This window comes from Pholcus phalangioides, unplaced genomic scaffold, assembly GCF_987345545.1.
Source record: "Pholcus phalangioides strain wild (caught in Gottingen) unplaced genomic scaffold, Ppha-v1.0 ptg000039l_1, whole genome shotgun sequence".
NCBI lineage: Eukaryota > Metazoa > Arthropoda > Arachnida > Araneae > Pholcidae > Pholcus > Pholcus phalangioides.
In genome coordinates, this window is record NW_028301625.1 from 11,055,823 (window position 1) to 11,073,975 (window position 18,153).

At 37.3% G+C, this 18,153-nt stretch overlaps 2 protein-coding genes across 6 annotated transcripts in view; one reads left to right on the forward strand and one right to left on the reverse strand.

Moving 5' to 3' along the window:
- Positions 1-18,153, reverse strand: part of LOC149065565 (uncharacterized) — a 259,702-nt gene that overhangs the window by 218,458 nt on the left and 23,091 nt on the right. The gene's annotated exons all lie outside the window — the stretch shown is intronic.
- LOC149065567 (uncharacterized) overlaps positions 4,789-18,153 on the forward strand; it is a 53,428-nt gene continuing 40,063 nt past the window's right edge. The window contains exon 1 of the mRNA XM_089253495.1: positions 4,789-4,969. The gene's annotated coding sequence lies outside the window, so the exon portion shown is untranslated. The remainder of the gene's footprint in view (positions 4,970-18,153) is intronic.

Below are 18,153 nucleotides of genomic sequence, written 5' to 3' on the forward strand. Positions count from 1 at the left end.
ATGAGCCAATTCGTAATTTTTTTAAAGGATAAATTGAGATAAGAGTAGACTGACCATATTTGCTCGAGGAATTATGCTTCGAAATACGGGACCATGCCAATTACCTCCAAAAATGTCAAAAGCAAAGTTGCCAACTCATGCTAAAATCACAGAAACGTCACCAATCGCGAGAAACGCAGCGCCACTTGAAAGTGCAGTAAATTAAAAAAAACCATGATAGATATGCGAGATGAATATTATTTGTAGTCGTAATTATCGTAATGTAATTTCTGAGTTGGGAAGATAATTTTAATTACTGGTTTGAAGAATAAAAAGTCAAGTCGTCTTCGTTAAAAATACGTGAAAAACCAGGACGTTTTTGTAAAAAAAGTCGAGACAGCCAGAAAAATACGGGATGTATGGTCACCATAAATACGAGACAAAATTTTAGATGAAATAAGATACTATCAAAGTAAATACCACTTACCGTATTTTTTCCTGCGTATAATCCACGGATTAAGAGAAAAAATTCTCGGTGCGTATTATGTACCGCTGCATCTTATTTCTAGCTTTTTTTTTATTGAGATTGGAATTGATATTTGAATTTTTTTTTAAATATTTATTCTAAAGATTTATAGATGGCATAGATGTGAGTGGAAAAATCGACATTTTTTTTCAACAAAAGCGGGACAAACACACCTTCCATTATTATTGAAGAATGAATTTTCACATGCAGATTGTGCGCCGCTGCGAACTCCATAAGCAGAAAAAAATTATATTTTAACCCCTTCACTACCAATTTGGAACCTTTATGGGATATATATGTCCAAATGGGAGTGAAAGGGTTAATATGTGATCAAAAATTTAAATACGACAGGGTTTGACAAATCCCAGGCCACCACGGCGACTATAAAATCGATAATGGTGCATAAATTTTATTATATTTGATTGTTAAAATCAGAGTCCAAGAATGAGACACAGAATTTTCCGACTTCATAACAATATCTCTCTTCCTGCAGGAAAAAAGAGCACGCCTCGGAAAATCCGGACTGTTTTTCTTGAGGAAAAAACTATTGTTGACTCCAGGGAAATTTGTCTGGCACGGAAAGTTTTTTTAGATTTGTCAAGTCCTGACATACGGTACATTGTTTTCAAATTAATCTAAACTGGCTTCCGTCAAGGTGATTTTTGACAACGAACTACGAAAAACGCAGTTATTCTTACCACATATAGTGGACACGTACGTTGTGTTACCACATATAGTGTTACCACGTTGGACACGTACGGTTCTATGAAAATCTATACAGGTTAGAGGGGTATCTAGAATACAAAAATAAAGTGTTGCTGACATTGTGCTGTAATTATGGCCGGTTCCACTCACAACTGCCCAATGCAGATTTGTCCGAATTGACAAGTTTTACTGCAATTCCGTGCTCAAATGGCAAAATGTTATATATATGTTACTTTTACCAAAAAACTGAGTTGTTCGCATTCCGGAGTCCCATTCGTTAAAATTTTGGAAGGTGACAAAAAATTCTCTCTCAGTTTATGCGGAAACAACGAAGGCAAATTGTAATAAGTCAAAAATCTACAGTGTATCGCATGTCGGCAAAATATTTACAACTTTGCCATCGTGAAATGTAAAAAAAAATTGACATAACATTTTCAGGGATGCAAGTGCCCCTCATTCATTTTGAAGCAGCAAACTTTTATTTTTGGGGCAGAAATTTTGAAAATGGAGCAGAGTAAAAACGGACTATATCTGCAATATAAAGGGTAATTTTTCTCTAAAATGTCGAAATTTTTGCCACAAAAATGGTTAGAGCAAATAATTCTAAATAAATTTCCTTCACAAATTGAAGTCCATTTAAAATTTTTAAGAAGTATCTGTCACTGCTAAAGCATGCAATACTGAAATGACAAAACGAATTATTTGACCTTTTTCGAAACATACACATGCATGCTGAAAGCCAAAGCAAGAATTTCTACACCCCTTCCCCCGACAAAATATACGTAGCACAGTAAAAAAAATCGCTCAAAAATTATTTTTTCTTCAATTTCTAAGAAATGTTGAAGTTCATTTAAATACATCACCCCATAGGCACTGGAACCCAGGAGCTCAAGCCCAGGGGCGGATCCGAATACGGGTCGTATTTTCGGTTGTCTGGCAACCCGAGACTCAGGACCGTAGCGTGCCTTCTTGGAGGCCTTGCTTGAAAGAGTTAAGATAATGCGAAATGAGTGAACATTTTCTGTGGGGGCCCCAGCCTGGTTATGGGCATGCCCAGACCCTTACCAATGTTTATCTAGGGGTATCTAGGCTCCTTCAGCCAATGGTGTTGGCTCAAATCAGAGAGGATCCTAAAGCAACGTTTAGGATCGTCGAAGCAACGAGCGAGGTGAGTGATATAGCACTTTGTTCCACGTGGAGCGCACGCAAGTACCCGACCGACCATCACGCCAAACAGTGATCCGTAAGAGAAGAAAACGCCGTTCAAATAAAATGAGCCGATTGCTTTACAGACTGCATTATTTTTTATACCGCGAACAGACAAAAAATATCGGAACTGGTAAAATAAAAAAAAGAGGGAACGTTGTTTATGAGAGCTGAAACCATCGTGTAAAGCTAAGAACATAGTGGAAGCGGCGAGCAAAGCGACGAATGAGAAGGAAGAGAAGCGACACGAGAATATAGCTGCGAGCAAGGAACATAGTACACATAGTGGGGGTGTTTGATGTAGCAGAGAGTGTCAAATAGAAACTCGCAATCAGCTTGGTTTTTTAAATTAAAGAATGCTTAAAAATTTCATAATTATAAAAATCACTGCTCAGACAACAATTTAGAAATAATAATGTTGTGTGAATATCACTATTTTTAAATATAAACTACAGAAATATTCCTCATATTTTGGTCGCTTTCCTCCCTACACATCTTTTCCCGCGGCACTGAGTGCCATCATTTCTCGAAAGATCAATAATATTTTCTACTAAATTTAAGAGTAAAAAATTGAAAAAAATATCAAGTTTATCAAAGCTCCCCGCCGTTTAAATTTGTATTATTAGCATAGGCGGAAGGGTAGAAGTGGAAAATCCCCCTCCCCGAATAGCTTTATTTGTATAAATATTTGTTGGTTTGATTTTTTTTTACACAAGAAACGTAATTATTGACACCTAAAAATCCAGCATAAAAAACATTCGGTATGCTCCCAGTATGGAAATATTGACGGTATACAAAAAATAAACAAAACTTGTAAATTTTTCCACAGAAACATACATGATTTTTAATTCAGACGACTCGAATACATTTACCCACACACGGTGCACGATAAATTAGCTTAAAACTCAAAATGTAAATATTATAAACTCAAAACATAAATAATTTTCGGCTTGCTTAAGCACGTGCACACGAAAAAGGTTTGACGGGAAATACATGAAAATTATATTCGGTACTTCTGTTTTCATTTGATCGTCCACACCTTTTTCAAGTACGTCGAGAACTTAAACAAACGATTCTGGTGACATTTTTGATTTCACTACCGCTTTTTAACAGCGAAAACAAGCCCTTCGACGGACAACTTGAAGCTACACACAAAGCGAGCAGAGCGGCGAAAACAAAATATCTTGAATGCGCTGCTATTATCGCTTGTGGCGGAATTCCCGCTCTGCTGCGGTGCGCGCCGCTATACGCAGGAGCATTGGAATCAGTGTGTTTGATTTCGCTGCTCTGATCTCTTCCCTCATCGTTGCGTTGCTCTCCGTCCCACTATGTGTTCAGCCTAAGATGATTTTTGAATTCAGACAGCCAGCGCACCGTTTACCCGCGCAGGAGGTTGAACCTAATAGATGGTGGTAATAGATAGTACACTGCAAGATTTTCGGAAGCACTCATTTTTTCACACACCGATCGGCACCGACTGTCGAACAAGCGCGAATTCAACGCAACGTGTCGGGAGGTGCGATCTATTTTGTGTAGGTTCGTTGGATTGTCCTGTGTATTTTACTTGCCAGACCTATTTTCCCCATACTATTTCCTCTCTTGGGTGGGGGGGGGGGGGGGGGATCACGCCTCTCTGAATCCGCGCCTGCTGTCCGAGTCAGAAAACCTGCTTGCACTTTCAAAACGACATGCGCCAATAACTGGAATTGGCGCAAATGCGCAGCGCTTTGGCGCACCTTGTAGCAAAAGAACCGTTTTGGCGCAGTTTGCTTTTGCTCAAGCTTTTGCATTCCTGCTCGATCTGTCACCTTTCCTATAACGGCACCCCGTGTAGCCACAAAGCCGCCCCTGAAACCATCAATCTTTTTCTTCTCAAATAGTTTATTAATTAATGCAGACAGTGGCGTTTTAACGGGTGAGCTAATGTGTGGTCCCCGACTCATAAATAAAAAAAATCTACAATGAATGAAAAAGTAATGCATTTTTTATTTACACTTGCAATCTTTCATTTTATTTCGGGCAATTAGATTCAGCGCGCGTTTCATCGCCAAAGGACATTTTTCCCACAGAAGTTAAAAAAAAAAGACTAAAAAACTTTTGGTCCCGTTTTCTGAACAAGTTAACATGGTACTGTACGAAGTCAAGAGACAGTTCATATGAAGTGACATGAAAGCGTACAAAACCATCAATCTAATCTAAGTAAACATCTCATGGAAATCTTTTCCAAATAAAAATGAGAAACATCATCTGATTGGTTAGCACGTGCAAAAATAACCTGCGTCTAACCACGGTGCCTGCGAAGATATCGCGCACGGTTTCACAATTGAAGTAAACAACTGTTAGGCTATTTTCCCCCCAAAGTGTGCGCTGAACGGATTTGAACACTTATGCACGTATTTTTCGTACGATAAAACGTTTTGTTTGACTTTAAAAATTTATTTCATGAATAGCAGGAATAATTAATAGTACATCATCCGTGCGTGATACAACTTCTTTCAGTAGAGATCAGTCAATTTATCAATTGAAGAGCGTTTGGAGGATTCCATTTCAAACGTAGGTTTCGTTCTTTTCACTTTCTTCCGATTGCTAGTCTCGATAGTTCTTTGAATTATGTGTCATGTAAAGAGCTTGATTTCTATGTGATCGTGTAATGTGTCGCTTAAAACGACTGTAAGGATAGTGTATCGATTCGAATGAGTGTTTATTAGAAACTCCACCTGCGCATTAGAACTGGAATCAGCGTTTCCAATAGTCAGAATATATATATATATATATATATATATATATATATATATATATATATATATATATATATATATATATATCGCGTAACCGTTAGGGCGGGGATAGGGATCAAGCCCTTATTTCTAGAAATTTCCATCAAGACATGAAATTTTTGATGGAAATTCATTTTATAACGCAATTTCGTCGAACTTCGAAACTGAGGGCACCTTTAAGTCTTGCAAATCTCATTTCTATTTCATGCATAGGCGTAACCCTCGTCCTTTTTATACCAGAAATTATGGTGGCTTGGTTAGATGGATTTATATCTTGGCCCTTGAGATGAGATTATGGTGTATTTTTACAGTATAAAAAGTGACAAAAACCCTCTGGGGAAAAAAAAAAGTTGACCCCCCCCCCACCCCCGAAAAAATCCTGTGTACGCTACTGATTTTGTTACATACTGAATATAAGTTCTTCATTCCATTACTTGATGCATAATCTGCTTAACAATTCTGAGCCTGCAAGCTATCCTAGGCCATAGCGAGACCTGTGGGTCTGGTCTTCTCCCCCCAACCGAAATGCGAGACATATAGAATAGAATAGGGCAATTCCATCCGTCTTTAACATTGGCTCTCCCTTCCAAAAGAAATTCATGACTACAGCCCTGAAGTTATCATCTGGAAAAAGAAAAACAGGAAAATCACGAGCAAAAAACATTTTTTTTAGAACATTTATTAGAGGTAACATGATTGAGGAAAAAATAATTCTGTATATCCGCAGGATTTACATTTTTACCACTTATGGGCTACACAAATTTTGCGGCCATTCTCCAATTCCAATTTTCTTGACCACTCATTCCCAGAACTTGCCTGCCCCCACTCCTGTAAATACGCCAGTGTCTCCAAGTCACTCTCTTGGTCATTCATATGCTTGCACTCGCTCTAGGTCACTCGTTTGATCACTCACTGTCCTAGTTCCTCGCTATCTGAGCAGAGGTTATGGTGGGCAATACAAATTTTGCTTCTCCCATTATACTAATTTTATTGGCCACTCATTCCTCAAAATTTCCGCCCTGAGCTCTAGCCCGGTAAGCCCCTCCCCTGTGAATATTGAGACAGCCTAATCTTCCCAAGTGGATATTGCTGGAACCGCAGTAAAGAGCAATATCAACTTGAGTGGTGGTTTATTAACTAACCTGGTCATGCATGTTAGAGAAATTGCTTCATTAAAATTATCTACTATAGCGGGGCTTGACAAATCCCAGTGCGCCAGGTCACCATGGCCGCTAAACAATTTGTATAGCCACACAAAATTTTCTATGTGCGATTGCTTGCTCGGGCAAAAGAAAACAACCGGCGACAAATAAATGGCTACAAAAATATTTGGTTGATGTCTAGGTTTTTTCTTGATTTGCCAAGCCCTATACTACAGTGAAACCTCATTAAAAAGATAATCTACACACTCTATCCAAAGGTAATATTGTTACGTGCCACACCTCTGACGCTGGGGGGCAACATATCTCCGCCCATGGGTGATTGCCCCCTCTAGATCCATGCTTGAATGTACGACACAACTGTGGACAGTGAGTGGGATCTCTGTAACCGCTGTGGCTGCCCAAGATACCCTGTGTATGTCAAAATGTCTGAGTCTGTGTGCCGCCAATGTCAAGCCACTTCAATTGTGTTGCTCTTGTGTTTTCTGGGCACTGTCATGTGGCAAATACATTTCCGACCCTGCGTTAGTAAGCGATTCCCATTTATCTTTGAGTCACCTAATTCTCCATCAAGTTTGCACATGAGTTAGCACAGTGTTTCCCAAAGTGGGCGATGGAATGATCCAGGGGGCGATAGAAGCTATGGTTATAACGTAGGATTCCATGGGCTTGTTTGAGTTAGGGGCGATGAGAAAAAAATTTCTGATTAAGGGGAGCGATAGAAGAAAAAGTTCGGAAAAGTATGAGTTAGCATATCGCCCTGTATACATCCGAACTTGAAACAAACTCACTTGACCATTTCATACCCAGGGAGCACAATATGGGTGGGAAGTCCCCCTCGCTGTAGATATCTATTTTTCACCTTAGTGAGTTCAGCCCCAAGTTAAAGGACTGTAGGTGTTTCATCAGTTAAAATCAGGACTGAACCTTCCCGAGGTTAAAAAAAAGAATAGGCCCACAATAAAGAAAGCTAGCCTTCTCAATTTATCAACATAAATATTGTATTTCTCTTCGATTAATGTGAAATTTGACTGGAAAAAGTATTTCCAGTGTTTTTTTCAATTCCATCCAAACAAGGTTTGACTGTACCAAATTATGTAAACACTGCAGTGAAGGATATTGTTGTATCGAAAGTTTAACATCAGACTATAGGCAATTACAAACAAAATTTGAAGAAATATCGCTGTAGAGCAAGGCTGGACAAATCTATTGCCCAACATGCCTACGGCATATAAAAATGCCTGAGCCCGGCATATAAATAAGAGGTAAGCCCAAAAATAATATTTGCTAATAGTCTTCAGGCATGCAAAATCTTGATTTGGGTATCCATTATTTCAAGCTACATGCTCGACTGAGCATATGAATTCTTTGAGATTAGTTCAGCCCTACTGTAGAGGGATTTGTCGTAAAATTAAGTAAGGTGTTGGAGAAGTTTCACTGTAAATCAGTTTAAAAATTTTTTTCGTACATTTTGTATTTGAGCTTTTTGCATAGAGCCAAAAAAAAACATAACACAGGGCTTGACAAATCTCAAGTGCCAAGTCATCATGGCGACAATGTAATTGGTACTGACACCTGAAATTTTCTGCATGGAATTGTTAAATTGGAATCTATATGAATGACACAAAATTTTCTGATTTCATGACAGTGTCTTTCAACATGGATAAAGGCTTTTAAGTCTCGGAAAAGTTGAAAAAACATTGATTTTTTTTCAATAAAAACTAAAATAATCTTGACTTAAAAAATTTAGCTGAAGCAGACAATTTTTTTTTTTTTTTTTTTGATATGTCGAGTCTTGGCATAGCATAATATTTTGTTTTTGAAATTGCTCATTTTTTGTGGATGCGTTATTGGATGATTTAAAAAAAAAAAATTCTCATATTACGCACCTAAGTGAGTTATCCAAACTATGAGGAAAAAAAAAGATTTTCTAAAAATGTTCAACCTGGCGCATGAGCTCAGACACCGAGTTTAAGGCCAACAGCAATTTTTATACTATACTGGAAGCTGAACTACATTAGAATACTGTTAACCTGAAATAATCTGGCCCGAGATCGGTTTAGATTTGGCCTTGACAAATCGGAAAAATATTTAGGTTCCAGCCCAATTTCTTAGGAGCTAAGAATGGTATTTTTTGCTCAAGAAAAACAGACCTAAATAATGTTTTCTTTTACACTTCCCATGTTAAATGTAGTGTAATGAAATCAGAATTTTTTTTGTCACTTTAATACTCCAATTTAGCCACATTTAAAAAGGTTTAGGTGCCAATACCGATTTTCAAGGTGACCTGGAATATGTCCAGGCCTGCTTTAGATTACCAAGGGTAATCTTTTAAATATGCCCTTTTTTAACATTGAGAGATATGATATATATATATATGTGTGTGGTAGAGGTATCCAATTGTTATAGTAATTGTTAAACAAGAGTTAGTGTAAAAATGATTCAATTTAATAATTATTTAGCGATATACAACCTAGTCTGTTTTCTTCTCAAAAGCCTCTGTGCAGTTGTGTGGGCAGTGATGGCCAGGCACAGTGCAAAGACACAGGTTCAACCCCCAAAGCAGAATGTGCCAAAATCTGTGACGTACGTCGCAGAACAATTAGTGCTACTGAAAAACAATTTGGGAGAATTTTAAGTGTGAAAAAAAAAAAACACTACTACATGTAGGGATTTTTACCGCAGAACATTTCCAGTCAGCTGAGGGTTCGTCGCAGAACAGTGATAAACATTCTGCTTTGGGGCCCCACACACAGAATAGTAAACAGATAGCCGAAGTCTGTTTTCCAACTTGAAGGCAGAAATTCGAGCCGATTCTTTATGTAAAAAAAAAAACTTTCTGCAGAATTTCCCTAGAGCCAGGGTTCGCAAGCTGTGCTCTGCCAAAGATTTCTTGGTGCTCCGGGAACACAGATGGGAATATATTATTTATTTTCCAAAGTATTCCAAACATTGACATTTATACTGTGTTAAAGCTGGAAACAATCTTCATTTTTGTACCAACGAAAATAAATGTTATTGTTTTTGATGAAATATATTGGACCAAATATCAGAGGTTTTGTTTTAACTAAACTGCATTTATTTAATCAGCGCCAGTAGGCAAAGAATTTCTAGTTATTTCTTTCTGGATTGATCCCATGCGTTAAGACAGTTCTGCATTATGCCATCCATCAAATCACAATGAATTTGTACAATTTTAATGTGACATGTTGGATTACAGTTTTATGCAGGCTCCACCATATTATCAGCTGTAAAACAGCCTAGTATAGTTGGAAATGGGACTAGTAATTTCATGCTATTTGTCATTAATTGTCAATAGTCTTCACTGTTTTCTCTATCCTACAGCTCCTAGAAATTCCCATTATAAATGCATTACTCTGGCTCAGAAAAACGTTCAGTGTGATTACTTTGTTTTCAGCAAAGGCACCCTTATGAGTTTGCGGCTCCTGAATCCCATATGGTGAAGTGTGCATTGCATGGTCTATGCACAGACTATTCCCCTTTTTTTTTAAATCGAGAACAACTCAGGTCTATCGCCATGGGCAATTTACTACCTAGTCAGTTGTGCCAGAAGTGCAAGTGCTTGTACCTAACAGTGAGTGTGCATCTAGGGCATCTGATTTTTCAGTGCTGCCATCTATATTTCAAGAGTGAAGTGTAATGATTGAATATCTACCATTTGTAGGCCTGTCTGTGTGCAAGACTTTAACGGGGAGATCAGCTAGCATTCGTGCCTCGAGGTTAAGAACCAGACTATTCCACTGTATGCCTTATTCATCTGGATGGTAATCTGACACTGATAACATACAATCCAGCTGAACAGCCTCTGATAGTAATCACTCAAGGTCAATCTAATTGGACTACTTTGTGGTTTTCCCAATTGTTTCATCTAAGGCCATAGCAAGAGATGGGACTTGGGAGGTCTGGTTCCCCCCTTCCAAATGTGAGAAAATGACTGAAAAAGGGGAAAAGACAGCCATATCTTTTTGGTGTTTCTCCCCACAATGCAAGTGGTCCTCCAAACGAAATTTCTGGCTATGGGCCTGGTTTCATCTTTCACCAATTACTTGCCACTCTCGCAGGTTCAAACCCTGCTTCTACAATGGTAGTCAGCTGAAGTTGGTTTTCAGCAGTTCTACAACTTTCAGGCGTGAATACATATGGAAAAGCAAAGCTGTACAGTGGACAATGCAAAACAAATGCATGGGAGCCACCGAAAAATATCACTATGAAGAGGCTATAGACACTAATGTATGTCCTTAAACCTACATGGGAGGCATAACTCCACTCTTTATCCTATGCACTTGTGCGGTACCTCAGGCCACCAGTGACTGTGGGAGGAAGTCTGAGTTGCCATCATTATCAGTGAAATCTTCTGCATGTCTATGCTCTGGTAACATTTCTCTGAAAAGGGGGTACCAGTTACTGCCTCAGGGATGCCGATCTGATGGGGGGGGGGAGAGAAATCTGTTCTCGTAGCAACTGAAGGTTCTTTATCATAAACTTGCTCCAGGTCCAGAAATCTTGTGAGATCCCCAGTCCAGAGTCTTGGAAGATTGGTGGTCCCTCGCCATCCTGCAATCCACTCCTTGATTAATTCTACCTTTGATTTTGCCGTGGGCAATTGGCTTGTGTGTGGGCAGGCACACAAGCCATTTAGATTAGTGGATGTTTAGCACTAGTTCTGTGACGTACGTCACAGAACAATTAGCGCAACTGCAGAACAATTTGGAAGAATTTTAAGAAAAAGTAAAAAAAAAAAAAAACACTATTACATGTATGGGGGTTTTTTACTGCAGAACATTTCCAGTCAGCTGAGCGCTCGTCGCAGAGCAGTGCTAAACATTACCACCCCTTACATTAATGTTTCTTAGTCTTTGGAAACCCCAGGGCCATTAAAATGCCTTTTCTTTCAAACCGAGCACATAACTATGGGCAAGTCATCAGTATGGGCTATTTACTACCTAGGCTAACGAGTTGTGCTGGAAGTGTGTGTACCTAACAGTCTGAGTGTGTATCTAGTGTTGTGTCCAATTTTTATAAGTGCTGCCATCTATATTTCAGAAGTGAAGTGTAATGATTGAATATCTGTACTGTTTTTAAGCCTGCTACTATCTGTGGGGAGACTTTTTAATGGGAAGATCAGCTAGCATTTGCACCTCAAAGTTAGGAACCACAGAAAACCAACTTCAGCCGATCACCACTATGTCGACAGTGGGGTTTGAACCTGGGACCTTGTGATACGAGTGTCACTATGAACTATGATCACTCAACCATCACAGCAGCTAAAAGGAACATTACATCCTACATTAGCAAGTGCTCAAAATGTGCTCCGTCCATTGAGATACATGAAGAGGCATGGCGTGGGATGGAAAGTTAAACCTGCTGTAGCATGGAAGGTATCACTGCTACATGAAAGGCGGTTACAAGGTCTTGCAAGTCAAGTGTATGCCTATACACATGCTCTTTGAGATGGCCCCATAAAAGAAGTCTGAAGGGTTTAGGTCAGGGGATCTATCACTAAAAAGCATTGAACTTGCACACATCAATATCGACAGATTGCCTCAGACTGGGGCAGTTGGGGAGGCCCCTAGGAGCTGAAACACATAGTTTGTGTGAGAACTACTGACTTGCAGTATAACCTATGTGAATATTGTTATTTATTACATACTTGAAGTGTTATAATTTTCAATTAAATTTTCAAGCCTGTTCGCAAAACATCTGCCCCATCTTTGCAGAGACTATAGATTCAGAAATGCTGCTTCATGAAGATGAGACTTATACAGTAAAACCCCCTCTCCCCAAAGCAGAATGTGCCAAAATCTGTGACATACGTCACAGAACAATTAGCGCAACTGCAGAAAAATTTGGAAGAATTTTAAGAAAAAGTGCAAAAAAAACCAAAAAAAACCACTATTACATGTATGGGGGTTTTTACTGCAAAACATTTCCAATCAGCTGAGCGCTCGTCGCAGAACAGTGCTAAACATTCTGCTTTGGGGGGCCCCCTCTTAACAGCCACCCTTCTTTTACGTCCAAATAATTGCCTCCAGCACAATAAAAGTATGCATTTCTGGCCCCTGATTAATGGTCACCTCTTTTACGGACAAATTTTTTTGTCCCGCCAGTGCCCACCAGACCCCCACTGTCCCCCTACGGGACATATACTGGTTTGTCCCAGGAGACATGGGCCCCCCGCCGGTGACCGCAAAAGAGGTTTTACTGTATCCAAGCTTGAATGTGTGTACTGAATAGGCGAGTGAAAACGTGCACAGGCATGGCTGTTTTAATACAGTACATGTGGAATGGGTCTTTCTCTTATTACTTCCCCATACCTTTCCTCAAACTTTTCAGATTAAACAGGTTTTCAGAAAAGTTATTAGATTTATATGGGGACCTGGTGCGCAAGACTTGTCAAGCCCTGATGTAATGGCTTAATAGACTTAGACATCAAAAAATGTGATCTTTTTATGGGTTAACTTTTTAATTCTCACGAAAGATTTTCTTATACTTATATAGGCCTATATGTGTGCATCTCGTGTACAGAATATATGAACATCCTAAAATTTAAATTTTAAAATTGCCTGAGTACTTAACCCTTTAAGCAGTTATTAACATTTTCCTGACCCGCATTATAACTGCCACATTGGAAATAAAAGCGCATTAAAAACGAGATATTTCGGAGTAACCGAAATAAAGCTGATCAAGTTTGATGACATATCCCAGGATTGCCACTGTAAGGGGGCAAAGAAATATAATTTATTTTCACAATTGTGAACAACAATTTATACAGAGTGCAACTATGACTTGATGGCATGGCCCCCAGCCTGTGAGGCAGGGATAATTTTTTTTTTTTACACAATAAATTCACTGTTATAGAGCCTGGGAGCCCTGCTGCAAGATGCGAGGGCAATGCTTAGACAAGCATTAGAAGGCTGACCATAAATAAGGCCAAAGATGTTTGGTTAGTCATTCAATACATGTTGTTTAAATTTGGCCCATCTCTCCCCCTCCTAAATTTTGTCCAACTAGCACATGCGAAAATCAGGCCCAGCATTTGGGGGTTTTGTACTTATTAAAACTAATTTTTGATTACTTGAAATTGAAACAATCGATTTTCTACAGATAAATAAAGTAGTACTTCTGTTTTACTAAAGCGAACTTTCTCATGAAATATAATGAAAACTCAAATTATTTAATCCACAACAGTCATCCTTACACCAGCCATAATTCTTTTTCAAAAATAAGCTTTTACAAACAAAAGAACAGGGGCTTCAGTTTACAATCCCTGCATCAATAATGCATAACAAGAGGGTGAGCGTTAAATAGCCTTCTGCTATCATACTATTCTCATAGTCAATGGTGTGTTAATGAATGTACTCACGGGAAGAAGCCCAAGTCACACAAAGGACACCTAAGCTATTAAAAATTTTCATTAATAGACGTATGCATACAAGATCTTTTAAATTAAGTCTTTCATTAAAGTAATAAAAGGAACCTTAAAAAACTTGAGACAGTCTTGCCTACAGTAATAAAACCATCAGCTTAGTTCAAGGCCGTCTTAAGATCATCATGGGGCCCCGGGCCAAGTGATTTTTTTAACTCCCTACTTGGTAAATTCTCAAAAATTTGAACTGGTTCTCATTTTTCTGAGGCTCTTTTGTTGATGTGCCCGGGTGGGCCCATGCGTTAAGACGGCACTGGCTTAGTTATGCTCATGTGATGCTCGATAGACAATGCAAATATGCAAAGCCTCTTATTTGCTTTGGTATATATACATTTGGTATTGCAAGATATCGCTCGTTCATCAAGTCAAAATTTGTTTATATCTTTTGCTTGTATTTTTCAAAACACTCATAAAGCAAATTACTTGTAATCCAAAGTTTACGGATATATTACAAGTTACAAAGTTTTATAATATACAATGAATTTCTTACCCATGTGTCATGCAAGAGACCAAGAAAAGAAAGTTGTGGAAATAAAGGAAATTCACATTGAAATAAATCGTGAAAATTTACTGACGCAGCTACAGGGAAGTCAGTTATAATGTTAAATTATAAAACAGATGGGACGAATATTCGGCTGCTATTTGGCCCTTTTGCTGAATATTTGGTTTGTCCTAATAACACTTAGGTATTCAGCTGAATATCTGTAAATTGAAGTATAAACTAATTTTAAAAAATTATATTAATTGGAATTTTTCCCATATAAATTCACTTATTGATTATATTTTTTGTGTGGTGTATATTTCCTCCGTGAAAAAGGTTATGGCAGGGTGAATTTCTAAAATTCGGAAAACATGAAACTGAAAATAGAATCCTACTGCAACAAAATGAAAGTGAACGTGAATTACACTAGTTCACTAAGTGAAGGATCACCTAGACAAGATAAGTATTGAGCCATAGAAAGAGGCAAAAAGGACACACAACATCTAAAGAGGAAAAATAAGAAAATAAGTCGTAAATTTTATGATGCATTACTAGTTGAGTAAATAATGGTTGACATTTTCCTAATTTGATGTAAAATTGATAACAAGTGGGGGAAAAAAAGAAAAGGTTCTGTAAATAACCTATATATATAAAAACAAATGTATGTCTGTCCTTTATGCATTACTACACCATTCATCCGATCGCCATGAAACTTTGGGAAGTTGTTGAGTACACTCCCGCGAAGGGGTTTCTGACATAGTTTTTTTTCCTTTCTTTGAATTTCCTTTCTTCTGAGATCGCAGCAACATGCAATGGGTAAGCTAGTATACAATATAATTAAATTTGACTGCCAGTGTGTTATGGTAATAAGTCTTTCAATTACCGGTTTCTGAATATTTAAATAATAAATTGCATAACTGAAATTCAATATCACTTAAAATTACCAATAATTTTATATTCAATTAAAAACAATTTTATTTGTAATTGTGATGAGTTTTGAGAAAATTTGTATTCGGGCCAAAACATTCGCCGAATATTCAGTATTGGGTTATTCTGCCAAATCACCATTCACCTCATTCATAACAAAATGGGGGGGGGGAAAAAAAAATTAAACCACCTGTTTAATGCTCACCACTGGTTGTCACATCTTTTTTCTCAGCAATTTGGAGAATTCAACTCTCCTGCAGTTGAAATTATTCGCATCCGTGAAGTTTCATAAAATATAGGTATTGTTTGATTCTCAAATGAGAAAAAATTACATAAACTTTCTAGCCCTTGCTATTGGTTCCACACATTCCTTCCAAGAATTTCACTCAGTTCAAATTATTTCCCCCTGGGAAAGCGACACTATTTATTATGAAAGAAACATTGTAGGAAAGGTATTTTTTGGCAGAAATGTAACAAAAATTAATGTTCCAAAAGAGCTGCTTAATTAACCATTTCAATGAAAACCCACTTTCTTTGGGGGGGGGGGGCATTACCATGGACTGATCTCTTGAAAACGTTAAAAAAAAACAAATGTATAAAACAGATTCTATAAATGAAATATTATACTTCAAAGCAATGGATATAATCACAAGTAGGAAGATAAAAAACCTTTTGTGTACCATTTATAAAAACAGATTTTAAAAAAATGAAATGTTTCATACGCCATTCGAACCCATTTATTAATGCATTTCTCTTCCGCCAAGTTTTTTAGACTTAAAGTGATTATGATGCACTAGATACATCTCAGAATTTTTTTATAGCCGGGTTGGAGCTCCTTTACAGAGCAGAGCATGGTAAAAAATAATTACAATTCCTTAATGTAAACAGTGGAAATCCTAACCAGATAGTTACATAAATTACTGGTGGTTGAACCAGAAAGCTAGCTGTTGTTTCACCCAGAGCTATGGGAAAAATTTGATGTAAGTATGGTAATATGTCTCTAAAAACATCAACTTTTCATCACAGAGGAATTATTTTGTTTGTTTTGATCAGTTGAAACAAAAAAAAAACCTTTTAAATATTTAAAAATAATGTATTTAAAGTATACTCAAAGTTCTGATTTTAGAAAAACATGTTTTTGATAAATTTACTCATTTCTAATAATGAAATCAAACTATAGACTCAGATTTCAGAAATAATTTTTTGTGTATTAAAGGTGGAGAGAGAGAGAGAGGGAATGTAATCTCTATAACTTTAGTCAATAAATTTAAGGAATGACAAGAATGTGTTTTTTTCAAATTGTGATTTATTAAATCCCGACGTGTCTTCTGACAGTAATGCATTATACCAGGGCACCATCAGTGGTATAATTTTCTGTTTAACTTGGAACAATTTTTTTTGAAAATTATATCAGTCTGTAACCAACATAGAAAGGGTTCGCCAAGCCTAGGACAAGCAGGAAAAACATCATTTTTGACTTTTTCTAGCTGAGCTGTAACTGTGTTGAAAAATGGCAATAGATCAGCAATATTTTTTCTTGCTCCCGAGAACATCGTTATATCAAGGTTTCACTGTATTTTAAAATGTATGTGGCAGGGCTAACTTGAAATGTAAGTACCAGGGCACTCTGGGCGATAAAAAAAATTTGTCTGCCCAAAATTTTTCATGTGAAATAACTAAATTGGAAACATTTTAAGACAACACAATTTTGTTTTTAATTTATATAAGTGTGTTTACAAACATAGAAAGAGGAGGTTCACTGAGTTCCGAAACACAGTAAAATAAACATCATTTCTGAGTATTTTTTAATTTAAAAGAAAATGATCAGCTGTATAAAGAAATTGGGCTGTCACCTTCTTTTGGATTTATCAAACCTTAGTAAACTGTGTAGATAAAAGTCAGTTGTTATCAGTACATAGCCTACATCTTAAGACAAATCCATTGATACCTTGTTGAATGTATTTCATAGAAAATGAGTCCAAGCCTCAGAAACTGATTTTTCTCACAAGTATCAATCATTTTTATTTGTTCCTCTGAGCACGCATACATAGTTAAAATTTATGAAATTGATTTAGATGATTACTCATACATAGTAATGACAAAAATAATACATGAATTATTTTAGATCTAGATTGAGAACATGATCAATCTAGATCTAAAATAATCCACATGGGCTTTTGTCATTAGGCCTATCATGAATTGTATGCAGACAATGAAAACAATGCAATTATTTGGATGACAAGGACGAATAGGCGCAGTAGTCCAGATCAATAAGATACTCTCCTAAAGTACCAAAGGATGTTTAGAGGTGTCGCGAGTTTGATACCCAGTTCGTCTTGTCAGAAACTTTCCTGATATAGGGGTGCAACAAAAACGACATGACCACAGAAAATTGCTAGGGAGCCCCACACCAAGGTGTTAGCGCACCCACCTCTTGGTGAATGTGGAAAAGGTTCTGAATCTGCAGTAAATTGTAGGTTCCAGTCTAATTAACCCTCAGGAATAGAAAATGACTCTGGTGCGACAAAAATGATTAAATGACAAAGGATCGAAATGAATCTCTCATTTACAGTGATTTTTAAATTATGCTATAGTACTGCCAAAACATTTGTTTTAGATCTAGATTGCTATGTAAATGATAGGGAGAAGGTTAGAGTACCAATGTGTTTGAACAAAGACAGCAAATATCCCAAAAAAAATTCTGTACACACTTTCAGGTGATTGTTAATTTATAATAGTGACTGAAGCATAATATTTAGATATTATTCTTCAGTCACCATTATAAATGGCTAAACAACACCTGAAAGTATAAAAAATTTTTAAGGGATGGTTATTAACTGTCTTTGTTCAACTACACTGGTACGCTCACCACCCCCATCACTATATAACAATCCAGTTATAAAATGGTGTGTTACCACAAATTTATACATTTTGTCCATATGTTT